The sequence below is a fragment of the Aquarana catesbeiana genome, linkage group LG13, assembly GCF_042186555.1.
Source record: "Aquarana catesbeiana isolate 2022-GZ linkage group LG13, ASM4218655v1, whole genome shotgun sequence".
NCBI lineage: Eukaryota > Metazoa > Chordata > Amphibia > Anura > Ranidae > Aquarana > Aquarana catesbeiana.
In genome coordinates this window covers 142942335-142961399 of record NC_133336.1, presented here as the reverse complement: position 1 = coordinate 142961399, position 19065 = coordinate 142942335, and the positions used below count along the sequence as shown (strand labels likewise).

Here is a 19065-nt window from a genome sequence, read left to right as displayed (position 1 = left end):
TTCACAGAGCACTCAATATGATTGGCGTTATGGTTATTTTCCTTGTCAAAAGATTTTATTGTGTGTACAGATAACATACAAGTTAGATAAAATAATGATTATACAACCAAGATGATGAAGTTCACTCACATAAATCCAAAAGTATTATAATCATTTTCTGAATTAATTAAGGAGATAAATGGTAAATAAATAATAAACCCTTAACTGATAAAACAAAAATATCATAAAGAATTTGATAATCAAGGATCTTATAGAAATAAATGTGATTTTCGTAACTCTAATTAAGCGGAAACAACTTGTACATTTGTTTTATAATGACATGTGAGTATGAGCATAAAGAAAGAAAGGAAGAAAAGAGAGAAAAAGGAGGAGATAGAGAGAAGAAAGAAAAAGAAGTAAAGAAAGAGGAAAAAGAATCTGCGGAATTGAGCCAGGAGCCACCACTATTTCTCAAATGGATAAATTCGGATGATATCTTCTTAATCAGCTACCTTTACAATAGTACTTGTATATCAAATGTTGGGGATAAGAAGTTGTCTATCCAAGGTTGCCATATTTATTCAAATTTAGGAATTGTGTTCGTTTCAAGAGCTATCAATTTAGCATGAGACATAGTATTGTTCATTCTATTCACTGCTTCGTTAATCACCAAGTGTGGAGTTCTCCAGGCTTTTGCCAGTGTTTGTTTGGCTGCTGTAAAAAGTTGAACCAGTTTTAAATTAAACTGGTATAGTGTTAAGAATTCCGGCTTTAAATTAAGGAGAGCCATTACAGGATCAACAGGGATTTCCTTTTTAAATAATTTAGACGCCATATTAAATATTTCCTTCCAAAAGGCTTGTGCTTTAGGGCATACCCACCAGGTGTGAAAGTATGTGCCCAGATCTGAACAACCATGGAAACATTGTGCTATAATATTCTGTGCATATTTAGCCATTCTGACTGGTACAAGGTACCATCTGGTTAATACTTTGTAGTTTGCCTCAACCGCCAAAACATTGGGGAAGATTGCCTTTATTACTGACCAAATTCGATTCCAATCTGCATTTTCTAATGTTCGCTCCCATTTCTGTACATAAGAAGGCTTTTCTAAGTTGGGTTGTACTAGTATCTGGGAGTATAATAGCGATATTATACCCCTAGTATGAGGATCATTTTTACAAATAGTTTCAAAGCTAGTGAGTTGATTAATTGGGGTATCAGAATTTAGAAAGGGTGTGGAAAAAATGTTTGATTTGGAGATACCGAAATAACTCAGATTGGGGCAAACCATAAGATTCACAAAGAGTCGGAAAAGGGATAAAGGTTGAAGAGTTTACAAATTTCTGCATTGTCAAGAGAGCAAGGGATACCCACTCTCTAAATGATTTAGGAGAAACCCATGCAGGATAAAAAGCTGGGTTTTTATAAAATTAGAGAAGAGGATTGTGTATTGATTGTAGGTGATTACCAATTTTAGGTTTATCCCAAAGAGAAAGATAATGATTAGAAATAGGATTTCGTAATTCTTTTCGATCTTTTGGGAAGATCCAAAGTAAGTTGGACATCGAAATTGGGTCAAATTCTGCTGCCTCTATGTGCACCCATAAAGGAATTTCGTAATTTGCTCGATATTTAGTAAGGCTAGCTAAATGTGCTGCTTTATAATAGTGTGTAAAATTAGGACATCCCAAACCCCCGCTTATTTTAGACAGAAATAACATGTATTGTTGTATTCGCGGTTTAGAAGAACCCCATACAAATCACAATGTTCTTTTCTGAACATTCTCAGAAAATAGGCAGGGACAGGAATTGGTAATACTCTGAATAAATATAGAATTTTGGGGAGTATTGTCATTGTGATTGCATTTATTCTTCCAAACCATGATAGTGGGATGTGAGACCAGGATTTCAATAGATTTGATATAGATTTCAGAATTGGAGGGTAATTTAGTGGAAAAAGATCGGATAGTGATGCAGTGAGATTGATCCCTAGATATGGGATTGACTTTTTATTCCAAGTAAATGGGAGTCCTTGTTTAGCTGAGGTTAGTTCTGAAAGGGATATATTTAAGGCTAAGTATTTTTTTGGAGTTAATGGATAGTCCAGAAAAAGCAGCAAATTCATTAAGTATTGGAATAAGGTTGGGGCCTGAAACCTGTGGAGAAGAAAGAAATAATAGTATATCATCTGCAAAAAAGACAGATTTTGTGTTGGTAATCACCTAATTCAATACCTGTTATAGTAGGATTTGATCTTATTGATTGGGCAAGTGGTTCAATTAGAAGTGCAAATAATAAAGGGGAAAGTGGGCATCCCTGTCGTGTACCTCTTTCAATGTTAAATAAGTTTGACTTATATCCTGCATATTTTATATAAGCTTGTAGTTTGTTATATAACGCCATGATCCAATTTATGTAATTAAGACCAAAGCCCCATTTTTGTAAGGTGTAGTTTAGATAGGGCCAAGAATTGGACTCAAATGCTTTCTTAATATCTACCGAAAGAAAGCATGCGGGAATGCGACGCGTTTTTGCAATGTAGGCTAGAAGGGTCGCACTCCGCACATTGTCTCCTGCTTGACGTTTAGGCATGAAGCCAACTTGATCACGTTGTATTAGTGATCCAATAATTTTATTAAGACGAGACGCTAGTATTTTTGCTAGAATTTTGATATCTGTATTTTAACATGGAAATAGGACGGTAATTGGAGCAGGAAGTTTCATCTGAATTAGGTTTCGGAATCATACAAATGATTGCCATTAAAGATTCTGGTCTAAAAGATTTATTATCTAATAAGTTGTTAAATGCATGTGCCAACACAGGGGAAATAATGTCAGCAAAAATGCGGTAATATAGTGCTGTATACCCATCAGGGCCCGGCCTTTTATTTATTTTTAAAACCTTAATGGCAGCCATTACATCTTCTACAATTATATGTTCATCTAAATGTTTTTTATGAGAGAAAAATATTCGAGGTAGATTTATGAATGAGAAAAAGGAATCAGCTTCTTTAGGTTTAAAGTTTTTTGTTTCTGAATAAAGGAATGATAAGCTAGAACCAAATTTCTGCACAATTTTGAGTGGATTGCTAGTGTAATTGTTTCTAGCACATTTAAGTTTAATTTGTTTAAAAGATTTATTTATGGATTTTAACGTCCATGCTAAGTACGTGCCAGATTTATTAGATTTTATATAAAACGCGTGTTTGATACGATACAATGATTTATCTGCAGCGTTTGTAAGAAATAAATCGTATTCCAATCTTGCCTTCTCTAGTTTAATTTTTGTTATCGGAGTAGGATTATTTTGGAAATTTATAAAAGAGGAGTTAAATTCAGTTTCTAGTTTTCTTACCAAATGTATACGTTCCCGTTTGAGTTTTCCCGAATGTTTTTGGATTATTCCCCTTAAGAACAGGTTTGTGCGACGACAAGATGGGTGTTTTAATAATATTTTTGGGATGTACCATGTATGATCCTGCACTTTTGGTATGGTAGATGCAATGGAAGTAAAAGCTGTATTACGATCGGACCAAGGAATTGGGATTATATTGGATACAAGTATCTCTGGCACCATTCCTATAGTTAAAAAATTGGATAAATTCGGCTGAAAATTTGATGCGGGTGCGAGAAATACGTGTATTTTCTTTTTGTAGGAAAAGGGGAGCTGTGAGAGAGAGACTGTTTAGGTTTCTGGGAGGAGTAAAAGGGGTTTTTGTCCAGAAATGGAAGAATGACCTGGTTGGAATCCCTACATATAATAAGAGATCCCATTCTATGTGAATTTACCACTTGAAAAAGGTGTGACAAAAAGGGTATAGGTTTTTTATTAGGCGCATAGAAAGAGACAATAGTTATGGCTGTGTTCATAATAAATCCGGTGAGTATTAGATATTGGCCTTCCGAATCTTTAATTTCAGCTTGTATTGTAAAAGGAGTGGACCGATGGAAAGCTACAAGAGTACCACGTTTCTTGGTATCAGCTGAAGCTGTGAATACCTGTGGGTATGAAGAATTGTAAAATTTGGGTGTTGAATTTTTTGTAAAGTGCGTTTCTTGTAAGCACACAATGTGCGCTTTTTTGGCCTGAAATGTTCTGAAAGCTTTTGTATGTTTTTGCGGAACATTTAGACCCTGAACATTCAGGGATAGAATATTCAGTGGTGCCATAGTATTTGAGCTAATAGATCATTCTTACCAGTTATTCCAGAGAAATGGCTTCTCAACCCAAAGTCCGCAGATAAAGATAGAAATAAGAAAAGTCCAGGGATATCTGGGGTGGGTAATGAACAAAAGACATGTGAGATCATATAACAAATAGATACAATAAAGATGTTAAAAGATTCAAGGTGTACTCGTGATGTAGGACAAAATCCTCCATCAGGGGAAATTTTGCCAACACAGAGTCCCATAATATATCTGGGGATCCGGGGAAGGCAAATTGGGGCACACGGATTTTCCCTCCTCGAAAAATAATAGATATAAACATCATAACAATGTTTGTTAGTAAACCCTATCAATATTTTATTAGTTTTAATCATTAACTGAATTTGTTATTCTGAAAAGGATAAATTGATAGGAAATAGATTTATCTAACAACAGTATTGGAATGAGGAATCCTAATAAAATAATAAAATAAAGGGAGAAAGAGACTAAACGTTAAAGTCTTATTTATCCTGTGAATTTGGGTTACTTGGTTAACACATAAAAGAAAAAATAAATAAAATTTACAACCCTGTGGATGTAATCCATCCATGGTAACTGAAAATCAGTGTTATTGTATAGTCATACCAGTATGCAGCAAAAAAAGACCTTTATGGATCTAATTAGAAAGATTAAAATAAAAATAGAAATAAAAATAAAAATAAAGGATAATGTTCCCAAGAACCTGTATATAATAAATTGGAGTCATGTGACTTTAGAGAGGATCTTAAATTCTACCACATATTGTGACCAAGTTCTGGGATAATTTGAAGATATGCAGTCCATTAGCTATTGGGACCAGGTCTCTCTGTCAATGATGGTGCATTTCTTCATAAACTCTCTTCCATTATAGGATTGTCGACTTCTCTTGTGTAGGTGTTGATTACCATTTTTCTCCACATATTGGGATGGATTTTTTAGAGAGAAATTATATGCTGTTCTTCTTCTCGAGGTAGAGGCAGTATGTGGAAACTCAACCAGTTTTAGATCTTGTAATGCTTGTTGGAGTTCTTCAGGTGATCTGCAAATATGTCTGGTACCTTGGTAGGTAAATAGAAGGGAAAAAGGGAAACCCCATTGATAAGTGATACTATTATGTTGCAATTCCATTAGTTATGGCTTCATTGCACATCTTTAGGAGAGGTTCGCAAACAACTGATAATTATGACCCTGAAAGACTAACTTAGTCTTTTCTCTGGCAGCAATTAGGAGTTGTTCCTTTGTTCTGAAAAAATGGAATTTAGCTATAATGTCCCATGGGGGGCCATTTGCTTTTTTGGGCATAAGAGCCCGGTGTACTCTGTCCATCTCCAGTCTCTCCAATGGTATCCCTGGTAGTAATTCTTGACATAATGCAGTTACTGAGGATCGTACATCTATAACAGATTCTGGTATCCCTCTGATACGCAGATTTGATCTTCTAGCTCTGTTTTCATAATCCTCCAATTTGGTCTGCAGTGCAATATTTTCTTCTTTAAGTATATCCATTTCAGACATATATTCATGTGTTGAATTTTCAACTTCTTCCACTTTAAGTTCAAGTGCTGTTGTGCGGTGTCCCAACTCCCCAATTTCTTTTGTGAGATTTTCAGTGATTTGTTCTGAAGTTTGTTTTAGCGTCTTGTGTAGCATTTTTTCAAATTGTTTTAAAGTGCTTTGAGAAGTGGAATCTTGTGAGGCTGAGTGAGATATACATAATTCATTGTCTGAGTCCCCTGAGGAAACAGGCTGTATTGAGTTCAGTTTCAATTTTTGTTTAGTACAGCGCTCTGAGGTGTTTGAGGCTGACTCTGAGATAACTTGCGCCATTTTGGATGATACCGGCACCTGTGTACCTCCTAACTTGCTTTTTGGCTCCTCCAAGCACCATTCTTATCTTAATATATTCCTGTCACCTCTCCGGTTTATGGGATGATATCTCCGCTATTTAAATATCCGCCAGGTTACCTTTATTTAGCGGGTATTCTCCTCACTTAGTGGAGCTCTAGCTGAACATGACTGTCCCGCTAGACTCCGCGCATGCGCCCCCCGGCGTTATGGTTATTGCCTAAATCTATTGGGTCACCATCCCACAGATATAGTTATAAGCTTCCACTCACTGACTAAATATTCTACCTTTAAGTGACAGCATACACTTAACACAATAAAATATAACTCTATTCTATTTACTGGGGAATATACAGTGGGGACGGAAAGTATTCAGACCCCCTTACATTTTTCACTCTTTGTTATATTGCAGCCATTTGCTAAAATCATTTAAGTTCATTTTTTTGCTCATTAATGCACACACAGCACCCCATATTGACAGAAAAACACAGAATTTTTGACATTTTTGCAGATTTATGAAAAAAGAAAAACTGAAATATCACATGGTCCTAAGTATTCAGACCCTTTGCTGTGACACCCATATATTTAACTCAGGTGCTGTCCATTTCTTCTGATCATCCTTGAGATGGTTCTACACCTTCATTTGAGTCCAGCTGTGTTTGATTATACTGATTAGACTTGATTAGGAAAGCCACACACCTGTTAATATAAGACCTTACAGCTCACAGTGCATGTCAGAGCAAATGAGAATCATGAGGTCAAAGGAACTGCCTGAAGAGCTCAGAGACAGAATTGTGGCAGGGCACAGATCTGGCCAAGGTTACAAAAAAATTTCTGCTGCACTTAAGGTTTCTAAGAGCACAGTGACCTCCATAATCCTTAAATGGAAAATGTTTGGGACGACCAGAACCCTTCCTAGAGCTGGCCATAGGGCCAAAGTGAGCTATCGGGGGAGAAGAGCCTTGGTGAGAGAGGTAAAGAAGAACCCAAAGATCACTGTGGCTGAGCTTCAGAGATGCAGTCGGGAGATGGGAGAAAGTTGTAGAAAGTCAACCATCACTGCAGCCCTCCACCAGTCAGGGCTTTATGGCAGAGTGGCCCGATGGAAGCCTCTCCTCAGTGCAAGACACATGAAAGCCCACATGGAGGTTGCTAAAAAACACCTGAAGGACTCCAAGATTGTGAGAAATAAGATCCTCTGGTCTGATGAAACCAAGATAGAGATTTTTGGCCTTAATTCTAAGCAGTATGTGTGGAGAAAACCAGGCACTGCTCATCAGCTGTCCAATACAGTCCCAACAGTGAAGCATGGTGGTGGCAGCATCATGCTGTGGGGGTGTTTTTCAGCTGCAGGGACAGGATGACTGGTTGCAATCAAGGGAAAGATTAATGCGGCCAAGTTCAGGGATATCCTGGACGAAAACCTTCTCCAGAGTGCTCAGGACCTCAGACTGGGCCGAAGGTTTCCCTTCCAACAAGACAATGACCCTAAGCACACAGCTAAAATAATGAAGGAGAGGCTTCACAACAACTCCGTGACTGTTCTTGAATGGCCCAGCCAGAGCCCTGACTTAAACCCAATTGAGCATCTCTGGAGAGACCTACAAATGGCTGTCCACCAACGTTTACCATCCAACCTGACAGAACTGGAGAGGATCTGCAAGGAGGAATGGCAGAGGATCCCCAAATCCAGGTGTGAAAAACTTGTTGCATCTTTACCAAAAAGACTCATGTCTGTATTAGATCAAAATGGTGCTTCTACTAAATACTGTGCAAAGGGTCTGAATACTTAGGAACATGTGATATTTCAGTTTTTCTTTTTTAATACATCTGCAAAAATGTCAACAATTCTGTGTTTTTCTGTCAATATGGGGTGCTGTGTGTACATTAATGAGGGAAAAAAATGAACTTAAATGATTTTAGCAAATGGCTGCAATATAACAAAGAGTGAAAAATTTAAGGAGGTCTGAATACTTGTATTTTCCCACTGTATATTCCCCAGTAAATAGAATAGAGTTATATTTTATTGTGTTAAGTGTATGCTGTCACTTAAAAGTAGAATATTTAGTCAGTGAGTAGAAGCTTATAACTATATCTATGGGATGGTGACCCAATAGATTTAGGCAATAGGGCCTCCCTGGAATAGGCTTTTGATAGTATACCCTAGTAAATTTAAAGGTTTTTGATATTAGGCTAGGCCTTACTGACTGTTGGTATATACAAGAAAGGTCAGTGGGTGTTTTTTGAATAATTTGTTTTAGTGTATGGTTATATTTAAACAGAAAAATTGTTATTAAATCTTTTGTTGTATTTTGTCTAATTTTTTTTTAATTAATAAAATAGATCAATACAAAAGACTCCTTTACAGTTCAACTTCAACTTTTGGACAGATGGCTTCACAATCCCATCAAGTACACTTTGATATGGTACAGAATTAATAGTTGACTCCGTGACTGTGAGTTGCCCAGGCCCCGAAGCAGTAAAGTGACCCCAAATCATAACATTTCCATCATTAGGCTTCACAGATTTTATGGGGTTCTTCTCCTAAAATACTGTCTTTGGTCTGCTGCAATCATGTCTTCTGTTGCTGTGACCAAACTACTTTATGTTTGATTGATCGAATTGTACCTGAAGCCCTGGTCTTTGCTTATATGTTCAATTGGAAAACTGCTATCTTGATCTAATATCATTTTTTGACAGCAAAGGCTTTTTCCCAACACATGGCTCATGCAGGTTGAATTAGTGCAACTTCTTTCCGATTGTAGATGCACTGATCCCAACTATGGCAAGAGTTGCACAAAAAAACCCTAACTACTAAACTGGAAGGACTATAATGGTACCAATGAAGTAAAAAGGTACCAATATATTTATTAATACAAGATTAAAATATTATAGACATGGAAAATGTACACACGTACCACAAACATAATATCAAAAAAGTAATAAAACGCTCTTCTTAGTGTTGATTCTCACCAACCCCACTGCAGTAGGGGATGAGAAACTTTCTTTGGCTTCGACACAGATTGCGTTTCGCAGGACATAGCCGGCTTCTTCAGGAAAAATGTATCTCAGTCAAACATTAGTATAAGAAATATTGTAAACATCAATTCCAATCTCATTCTATCAATCGGTAAAATGGCTCAATGATTTGTTGCCACATACCTGAGAGTTTATACAAAAGCATATCAATGGAGTCAAAGTATATGATCTTCATACTGTCAGTCGCTGCCACCTTCTGGTCACATGGGATAGCCCACACACAGCTCTTTGAAGGAGACCAAGCTCCTATTTATCATTTCATGTTAATATCTGAAAAGATATATTATATCGATATCCTGATAAGTGTAACAAGACCAATCGACATAATACTGTATATAGAATAATAGGGCGGAAAGATATTTTAGTATGGGGCCCCTTTTAATCACAAGCTACACCCCTACTCCCCAGTTTAGAAATATATGTCTATTAAAGTCACTTATCCTGCCTATGGTTATTGGCAGTAACAGGGAAAACACCCACCCTCCTTAACATGCCCTCATATACATAGAAAGAGCAGGGCTCAAAATTTCAAGTCCTGAGCTACTAGCCAACAATGCAGCCTGCCCGTGTACACCAATGCAGCCTGTGTCCGCCAATGCAGCCTGCACCCGCCAATGCAGCCTGTGTCCATCAATGCAGCCTGTGCCTGCCAATGCAGCCTATGTCCGCCAATGCAGCCTGTGCCACCAATGCAGCCTGTGCCACCAATGCAGACTGTGTCCCCAATGTAGCCAGTGTTATCAGTGCAGCCCATGTCACCAATGCAGCCGTTTCCCCAATGCAGCCCGTGTCCCCAATGCAGCCCGTGTCACCAATGCGGCCCATGTCACCAATGCGGCCCGTGTCACCAATACAGCCCGTGTCACCAATGCAGCCTGTGTCCCCAATGCAGCCTGTGTCAACAATGCAGCCTGTGTCCCCTTGTTCGGGGAACTATGATAGACAGATCACCTAGCTATTGAAATGAAACCTGTTATGTTCCCAATCACTGGGAGAACAGCTCCCATACAACCTGCCTGCCGGCGGTGCTCGCCCCCCCCGCTCCCAGGCAGCTATAGTTTGCCAGCCCTCAAAATACACTCACAAAATTCGAGCAGGCAAGTGGAATTTTTGAGGGCTGGCAAGAGTATCCCAAAATGGGATATATGTGTGAGCAGTGGTGGCTGGTGAAGTTTTAGGATGGGGGGTGCCAGACCTCACCCTTCCTTTTTGACCACTCCCACTTCCCGTAAGCCCCACCCCTTATATAATCCACCCACTCTGTCCCCTGTATTCCACTTGCTTCCACCCATAGTGTCAGGAGTATACAGCTCAGCATCACAGGACAGAGTATACAGATCATAGATACGGTATATAGATCAGCACCACAGATACGGTATATAGATCAGCACCACAGATACGGTATATAGATCAGCACCACAGATACGGTATATAGATCAGCACCACAGATATATAGATCAGCACCACAGATACGGTATATAGATCAGCACTACAGATATGCTATATAAATCAGCACTACAGATACGCTATATAAATCAGCACCACAGATACGGTATATAAATTATAAATACACATTAAAGGATACCAGTCACAAGAAAAATATGGATGCTCCCATCACTGATTTTCCTTCTGAAAATTACAGTTCCATGACAGTAATGCTGACAATTTTGCTGCATTACCATCAATCACTGACCTGGGACAAGTGAGTAAATATGTACTTCTGCATTCTTCTTAGACTTTCTGAACTGTATACTTGTCCCTGCTCAGTGATCCACGATACTGAATATATGGGTATCAAAATAACAGCCAGTCAGCAAGCATTTTAACAAAAAAGATCAGCAATCACAGCCCCCATTGAGCTTTAATTATTACAAACTGCACTTTGGTCCCTCACCTCTGGTTCACACATGACAAGCTCTAGCTGCAGGTCTTTCCTCACTCTGGTGCAAGCAGAAAGGCTCAGACTAAGTCCAGCAGACATTAACCTTCATAGACATACATGTTGCAGTGCTCCTGTAAGGACTACTATTCTCATAATCCTCCTTGTCTGCATGCAAGTCCTCTCTGCCACCCATCTCTTTCTCTTTTATCTTCTGATTTGATCAGATTCTGGACTGCCAGGACTCAGAGGGTGGGGGAGAGCAGAAAGTGAACAGAGTTTACACAGATCCCATTCTTGCCACTGATCTGCAGCAAGGTGAGGTGGAGGGGGGCAGCCCACAGCAAGAGGAGAGCTGACTTTGATCTCTGCAGCCCACTCTCTCTCATACCAGCAGCACAGTCACAGGGGAGTGGTGGCAAGTAGAGGAGGAGTACACACAAATGCAGAGTTCCCTGGCTGTGGGCATTTCTTAGCAACGGAGGCACAGTAAGGGAACAGACTACAGAGGACGACAGCCGGTCCGCACTTATCCCATCCACTATCGCTTCCTCTTCTTCTCGGCAGACTCCATATAAGTGTGAGTGTCTCTGGGGTCAGCAACGCTACGGCCAGAACTTACTTTCAATGACGCGCTCCTCACTGAATCCACTGCACGCGTCCCAGTCAACTCCACCCCCACAGTGACGCAGAGTACCGCCTGTAGGGGTTAAAGTATTATAGACCGGGGTCTGACATCACTCCTAGTCTTATCACCGACAGAGACCCTGGAGAAGTACTCTTCAAAAACAATGACACAGATACAGTGCTGTAGTTTGCTCAGAGTAAATCTGATAAGCTTTTATTTGTCACTCGTTTATATAAGAAAATAATGATGATACAACATTATACAATCATAGCTACACCCCATGGGCGTCATGGGACCTTTCACTGTTATCCAAACAATTATGTTCCAGACATACAATACATAACAATTCATATAATACATAACAAACTTAGCTTATTTACAGTACAACAGTATCTGTTCCTCAGAATTCATAGATTAAACAGGAACAGGCTAATTTCTGAGAGCTAGCTTCATGGGAACCTGCGTAGGCGAATTTCTAAAACAAAATAGGGTTATGTGACATTTAAACAAGTTATTGACATTTACCCATGATATTCTAAAATGGATTCTAATCCTAAGATGGAGTCTTAGTTGCTGAAGACAAACTATACATATTCTTTCAATCCCCTCTTAAAACATTATTCTATATGTTTTCTCTAACTTTACATAGGTTTTTTTTATACGTGATTACGTAGGTATCACATTAATATTAGTGTGCACAGTAAGAGTAGTGTGCAATACATAAAAAAAAGAATACAATTATATACAGAACTTACAAATTTCAATTACAGTCTTCCCTCTTTTGATCAATATTTTGATCAGCTTTTCCATTACAAAATGACTTTTCATTGTGAAAAACAAATGATAGATAAGACATATTTACAGAGTACTGACTGTACACTCCTGTGGCCACAATGGCCTTCTAGCTTAATTGTTGGCATGCTGACATATCAGCATATGTAAATATGTACAATTCTACATAAAATGGAAGACGTACAAAAGACAAATATGACTTCCACATGGCTGAACTACTTTTCATATTTATATCTCCCTTACAATTAAAGTAATTGAATCAAAAAGTACCCTAGACTGTGATCGCAAGAGGGAAATAAATCACAGACATTTCTTTAATCTAGTCATTTTTACATTGTCTGGTGTGGATCCAGGTGATTTTTCCTTCAGTTTTGAAAAACTGTACATAAAATAGATGCTGTATTGAGTCTCCAAACATTTTCTTATATATAAATGTCTCTTAACAATCCACAAGTCACCTGGCTTTAGTTTTAGATCCTTCCAAACTTTTAGGATCTGGAATTGGGGAGAAAACACATAAATGAGTTTATCAAAAACCTTAAAAGATCAGCAACGTTCTCTGAGATCTGAATGGAGGACTTCAGCTGCTGAGACAAAATATAAGCAAGTGAGTAACACACTCCCAAACCAAATCCCATAGGGAGAGAGTCCAACATCCCCTTAGGGGCTTGATAAAATATAAGAAAACATTCAGGCAAAAGTTTTTTAGTTTCTTACTCTACTTTGTCCGCTACATTGTAGACAGTAGGGAGTGTAAAAATAAAACCTCAAAACTTCTAGTAAGGACTCTCCTATAAAAATGTCTTCCTCTGTTACTCTCTGTAGATTCTGCACTCTACTTAAAAACTACTTCTTTTCACTGTGGCCTTTGCAGTAGCATTTGCCACTAGACATCCAGAAAACATGTCCATACAGACAAAATGCATACTCATAAGATCCTAACTTGGGCATCTGGATATATCTTTTTGTCATCTCTGGAAGGGATGTTCAGCTTTTGGTAACACCTTTGGTAACAGGTAAAACAAGAAGTGGTATGTTATAAAAACAATTGTGGAGAACCCTAGTTCCATCCCACGCTCATTTACGAAGGCAGCCATAACTGCTTGTGACTGATGACACAGTCCATGTGTCAAGCTGGAGTGAAAAGAGTGGCTGGCAGACATAAATGATCACCTTTTTCCAAAGCCCTGTTTCATAAGAAGTTGCCCCCTGTGGACCACTGGTTCTTCTCGTTCTGGGGTCCTTAAAGTTGAATTATTAATGCCAGCTATACTGGGCCAGAACTAGGGTGGAATCTGTGAGTTGCACAGACCCATCAAGTGTCCGGGCCTGTAATGCAGCATCCTTAGTTGCCTGGTCTGCTTCCATGTGTGAGTTTTAAAGTTAGTATGGCTACCTCAGCAAGAACCTGGAAAGCTGAAAACAGCCAATCAAATTAACTTGGCATGCTTGATTGGTTTACCTGCCGAAGTAAAAACAAACTTCTGGCCCTTCAAATGGAACCAAAAGCTCTCTATATATCGACTATCTATATGAATATACACTCTTTTAATAGCTCACAGGCTTTGCTAAAACATGGAGCTCTGCTTCTTGAGCTGGGGAAAAAGAATCCAATGACTCTGAATACAGAGTATCCTTCTGGGTGATAAACTGCATCCTCAGTATAAAACCGGAAAAACTCTACAAAAGACTAAATATTTGAGTCTTCAGGGAGTGTGTCCTGCACTGGGCTCACAGCAGCTGATTCCTACATCATCAATTTAACACATGTGTTTTTTCTTTGTCTCCAGCCTTCTCCAATAGAGGCAATAAGGTGGCTGGATTCAAATGTACGCATTTTTTCATTGTTAGATTTGTACATAAACAAACTCATATTTTGAACCTTTCATTAGACAAACATTTAGTTAGCTGTATATTTGCTGTGCAGAATGTGGGACCATTAAAAATTAAATATTTGACCAAAATAATGTCTGTAACTTTGTCTAATAGCACCTTTGCATAAAGCTACAGCTCTAATATATCGGGATGAACCCTTCATTACTGGGTCCAGCTTGCATAAATATTTTGCAATTGCTTGTTTTCTATCATGCTGTTCACTCCAGTTTCATGTTTCAAAAAGACAACTTTTTCCTGGCAATATTATAATAAATGATAACAATACCCTGTGGTCATGCAGAGATATCTATAAATCCAAAATATTCTTCTGCTTATACCACTGCACTTACAAGGAAAAGGGGTACGTCATTTCACAATCAGCACATTCTGCTTTGGATTTAAAAAATAATAATAAATAAAAACAAAAAGACCAACAATCTGTATGATGGACCAGAAAGCACTTAGCCACATCAAAAACTATAAAACAACTGGCTGCAGGTGGCATCTATCCTAACAGAGTGTGTGGACTTGATGTGATGGGTCTGTTATATTTAAATGTTATTTAATATTATTCTCACCGCATGGACCGCACATCAAGTTATTATCAGCCCTTAAGATTTTCATTTTTGTAGAAAAACTTCTTAGCTATCCCATCCATCTTGACTTTGTTTAAACATTATGCCAGCTGTATTTCAATTAACAACCTCATTTTAATCCCCCTTTTTTTTCACTCAGTAAATGTAAAATTACAAAATTGTTATCTTATTCTAAACTAATCACATTTTTTACAAATTTCCCCATTAACCTGGACTTCTTTTCCAACCAAAGGTTGTCTAAACCAGTTTCAATATATCTATATTTATTAATAAAATTGTTAAACTCATATTAGAAATAAATACTCATTATTACTTAATTTTACTTAATTTCCCTTTTTTTAAAATGCACTGTTTCCACTATCAAAGGATATTCAATTTATGTAATACACGGTTAAATGTAACCTTCATTTTACCATGTTTGGAAAACAGATTTGAAAATAATTGTGATCACATTGTTTATCATTAGATTCGTTAACCCGGCACATTTTGTTATAAATGTTTTGTTTAAAAACCTGAAATTGGCATGGTGTTCTTCCAGCTTATCACTAACCTCTCATCCCAGCCACATTCTTTCATGAGAGCGCAAAGGAGGGGGTCACATCTTCAAACATGACCAACACACGAGATGGAACTAAAAGTTCCAGCATTCACACACATACACAAATATCTCTCTAAAAAATCGCTTACATTTTTCCCATTTGTACACAACACATGCATATCATTCTCTCACTTTCTTTTAACTCTTTTAATATTTTCTTGCTTAAATTCTGCTTTCCTTATTTTGTTCAGATATCCTTTATATCTAGCTTTTATGATTCTATGATCAGATGGGCATCCAGAGTGCTCATCCCATCTTCCCTCTCTGACAACATATAAAGTATTTTGTTTTAACTCTCATTTCTCTGTTTCTGACTTTACTAGTTGTAGTGGCTGACTCCAAATTCATCCCACAACTTAACATCAAAATGTCTAGCGTTAATTGTCACCCTTGATCCATCCTGCTCACATAGATAGCTGTTACTCTAGCTGTTTACTCTGCATGACTCTTATGCCCCGTACACACGGTCGGATTTTCCGATGGAAAATGTCCGATTGGAGCGTGTTGTCGGAAATTCCGACCGTGTGTGGGCTCCATCGGACATTTTCCATCAGATTTTCCTACACACAAAGTTGGACAGCAGGAGATAAAATTTTCCGACAACAAAATCCGATCGCGTCAATTACGACCGTGTGTGGCCTGTTCCGACACACAAAGTGCCACGCATGCTCAGAAGAAATTCCGAGACGGGACAGCTCGTTCTGGTAAACTTAGCGTTCGCAATGGATACAGCACTTTCGTCACGCTGCAATGTTCAAAATGGTTTAATACAGCGCACTCTCTTCTTCTTTATAATGTGACAAGAATTAAGTAGTTTTGCTGCTCATATTCACACACACTTCTCACAAACTTATTTCGTTACTATTTATCGGGATTCCCTCAATATTTTTTGATTTCTCACATCTGACAACATATTTTTGTATATATATATATTTTTTTTTTTTGGCTTTAATGTAGATTCTTTTTTTGTGTTTCTATTTTTTTTTTTTTTTTGCGATTTTGATTTGTACTCCCAAAAATGTTTGTGTGTGTTTTTTGTGACAAGTTCCCACAACACCATTGATATGTTGTTATATTTAATCTATAGGAGATTGTTTGGTGTTGTTGTCCCTTGTTAATTTCACATTGTACTTTAGAAATGTACCTGAATCGTCACCAACAAACTGTCCTTTTTGGATGAAAACACACACAGGAGAGTATAATTTACCTAAAAAATTTTATTAAGGGCTCACAACTAAACAAAGAGGGAGGCAAAGCTGAAGAAACTGCAGAAGTGGGTGAAGCCTTGGACCCCCAGGGCAGACATCAACTATTTAAAAGCAAAATTGGTGGCCTGAGGAGTCCTTATCTAAGGGAGGGCAGTGTGGTCCAGAAGTCCCAGAGATCCGGAAAGCAGCAGATGACATCTGTGTCCCCAGGCTGTGGTCATACGAGAGACTGCATCTTCTGTCAGACCAGACTGAACTCAGGGTCATCACTCTTTGGTCTTCTTTCCACGCTTCCTTCCACGCTGTGGCTGTGGTGGTGGAGTTGTGGCAGCAGGAGGAGGAGGAGGAGGATCGTCAATCTCAATGACATCCGTCTTGGGTGTTAGTTCCCCACTCAACCCCTTACGTAGGACTTTATAAATCAGGTCCTCAGAGAGCTTGCGTTGACCCTCCTGCATGCCCTGCAATTTGGTGGCAGCCATGCAGGCAAAGGCCTCTTCAGGACTGGGGAAGGCTCGTAGGGACGCAGAAGCCTCCTGGATCAGCCTGTACGCTGAATCCTGCACGGGACTCGGAGTGGCCTTCCTGGCCCTTTTGTATGGAAGGCAGAGGGGAGGGACCTGAGACTCAGTCAGGCTGCGACTGGTCCCAGGCTTCTCTTGGCTGACACTTAGCCCGCCTCCTCCTGGCTGCCACTAATCCCCGCCTCCTCCTGGCTGCCACTAATCCCCGCCTCCTCCTGACTGCCACATTCCACAACCTCCTCCTGGCTGAGGTCTTCCTGTGTATGAAAAAGGGACATAGTTTTAGTATTGTTTTCATCAATTACACACAATTTTCACCTCCTGACTGCTGCAAATTGAATGTTAACAAATATAACAGACTATCCTTCTGAGCCCAGCATTTTTCATTTTTGTCCCAATTTTGGGTGCCCACTACTGTCTATTGATATGTAAAACACTTTTTTCAATCAGCAATTAGTGATCAATAATAACATCTAGTAAACATCATTTATTTATTGTCCTGAAATCTGTAGAAGAATGCTATACCTGGCTCCAGCTGGGCTCCTCCACTTCTTCCTGGCTGGAAGGCCCAGGTTGGATATTGGAAGCCTCAGCTGGGGTGGAAGGAAGAGTGGAAGGAAGAGTAGAGAGGGATTCCCTGACTTCAGTGTGGTCTGACAGAAATCGCAGTCTCTCACAGTACCACAGCCTGGGGACATAAACGTCACCTGCTCCAGCTCCTGATCTCTGGGAATACGTGACCTTCTTGCGCTCCCTAAGATAAGTGCTCCTCAGGCCACCAATTTTAGCTTTTAAATAGGGGATGGTTGCTGTGGGGACCACCGGCTTCACCAACTCCAGCAGTTTCTCCAGCGCTGCCTGCCTCCTCTGTTTGTGGTTATAGTGGGGGTGTCTGACCTGCCACAGACAGGGCAGCTCCCTGTACTTGTCTATGAACAGGGGCAGGAAATTGTGGTCTTGAACCCATCCATTTTCTCTGCAAGACACAACACAAGACAAACCCTAATGTCAGGCAAAACTCCCCTAATCTTGTTACAATATAGGCTTCCATTTCGAAGCAGTATAGGTGCAAGTTTAGATCTTACCTTAGTTATCACGATCGGCGTCTCCGATGCTCCTTCCTCCATACACACTGCGCATGCGTATAACTCCGCCCGCCCCTGACGTTCTTTCTAGTCTATTCCCCGTCCCTTTTCGTTCGGCGCAGTGGGGAAAGAGCACATGGCGGATAGACAGCAGGTGCGTGCTAATTGTAGCAACGAGGAGGAGGAGGAAAGGCCGGAGCCTGAAACGTCCCGATCCAGAAGGAGATTTAAGGACTCAAATATGTCCTTTGGGGAGATGTTGGAAATGGTGGACATCCTGAAGAAGTCCGACTATGATGGAAAGTATGGGCCTTACCCCAACCCCAATGTCCGAAAGGCCAAGATCATGGCGAAAGTGGTCAGGAGTCTGCACCGGAAATTCGGGGTACGACGATCAAAAGATCAGCTCAGGAAGCGGTGGTCGGACCTGAAATTACGAGAACATGAGCAGTACCGAAAGATCCGGAGAGTGCTGCAAAAAAGTAAGTAGTTGTGCTGTGTTCCTATTCTTTTTGTGTTTATTACGTTCGTGCTGCTCCATGTGCTTTTAGGAACTGTTGTACAGTTTAAAATGGCAACTTTCATGTTCATGGGCACATTATTCGTTCGGATCAAACATTTTTCGTTCCAAATATAAAATACCATTGTTTAGCCCATATGCATTTGGCCACCATTTTGACGCCCTATACTTGTCTTAAAAGAATTGGGTTGTGTAGATGGCTTTGTTACTAGAATGAAATGCAAACTAGATTCTGTGTAAGGAGAGGACACTCAGCAGCTGTTTTCACATCTGGACACTGGAGCTCTATTGTGGGACAAAAGAACACCA

General features: G+C 39.4%; 1 long non-coding RNA gene across 1 annotated transcript in view; it reads right to left on the bottom strand.

Moving 5' to 3' along the window:
- The window catches only part of LOC141117130 (uncharacterized), a 98750-nt gene extending 86994 nt beyond the window's left edge, over positions 1-11756 (bottom strand). Inside the window, exon 1 of the long non-coding RNA XR_012237108.1 lies at positions 11553-11756. This is a non-coding gene — a long non-coding RNA (uncharacterized lncRNA). The remainder of the gene's footprint in view (positions 1-11552) is intronic.
- Positions 11757-19065: the final 7309 nt, after the last annotated feature.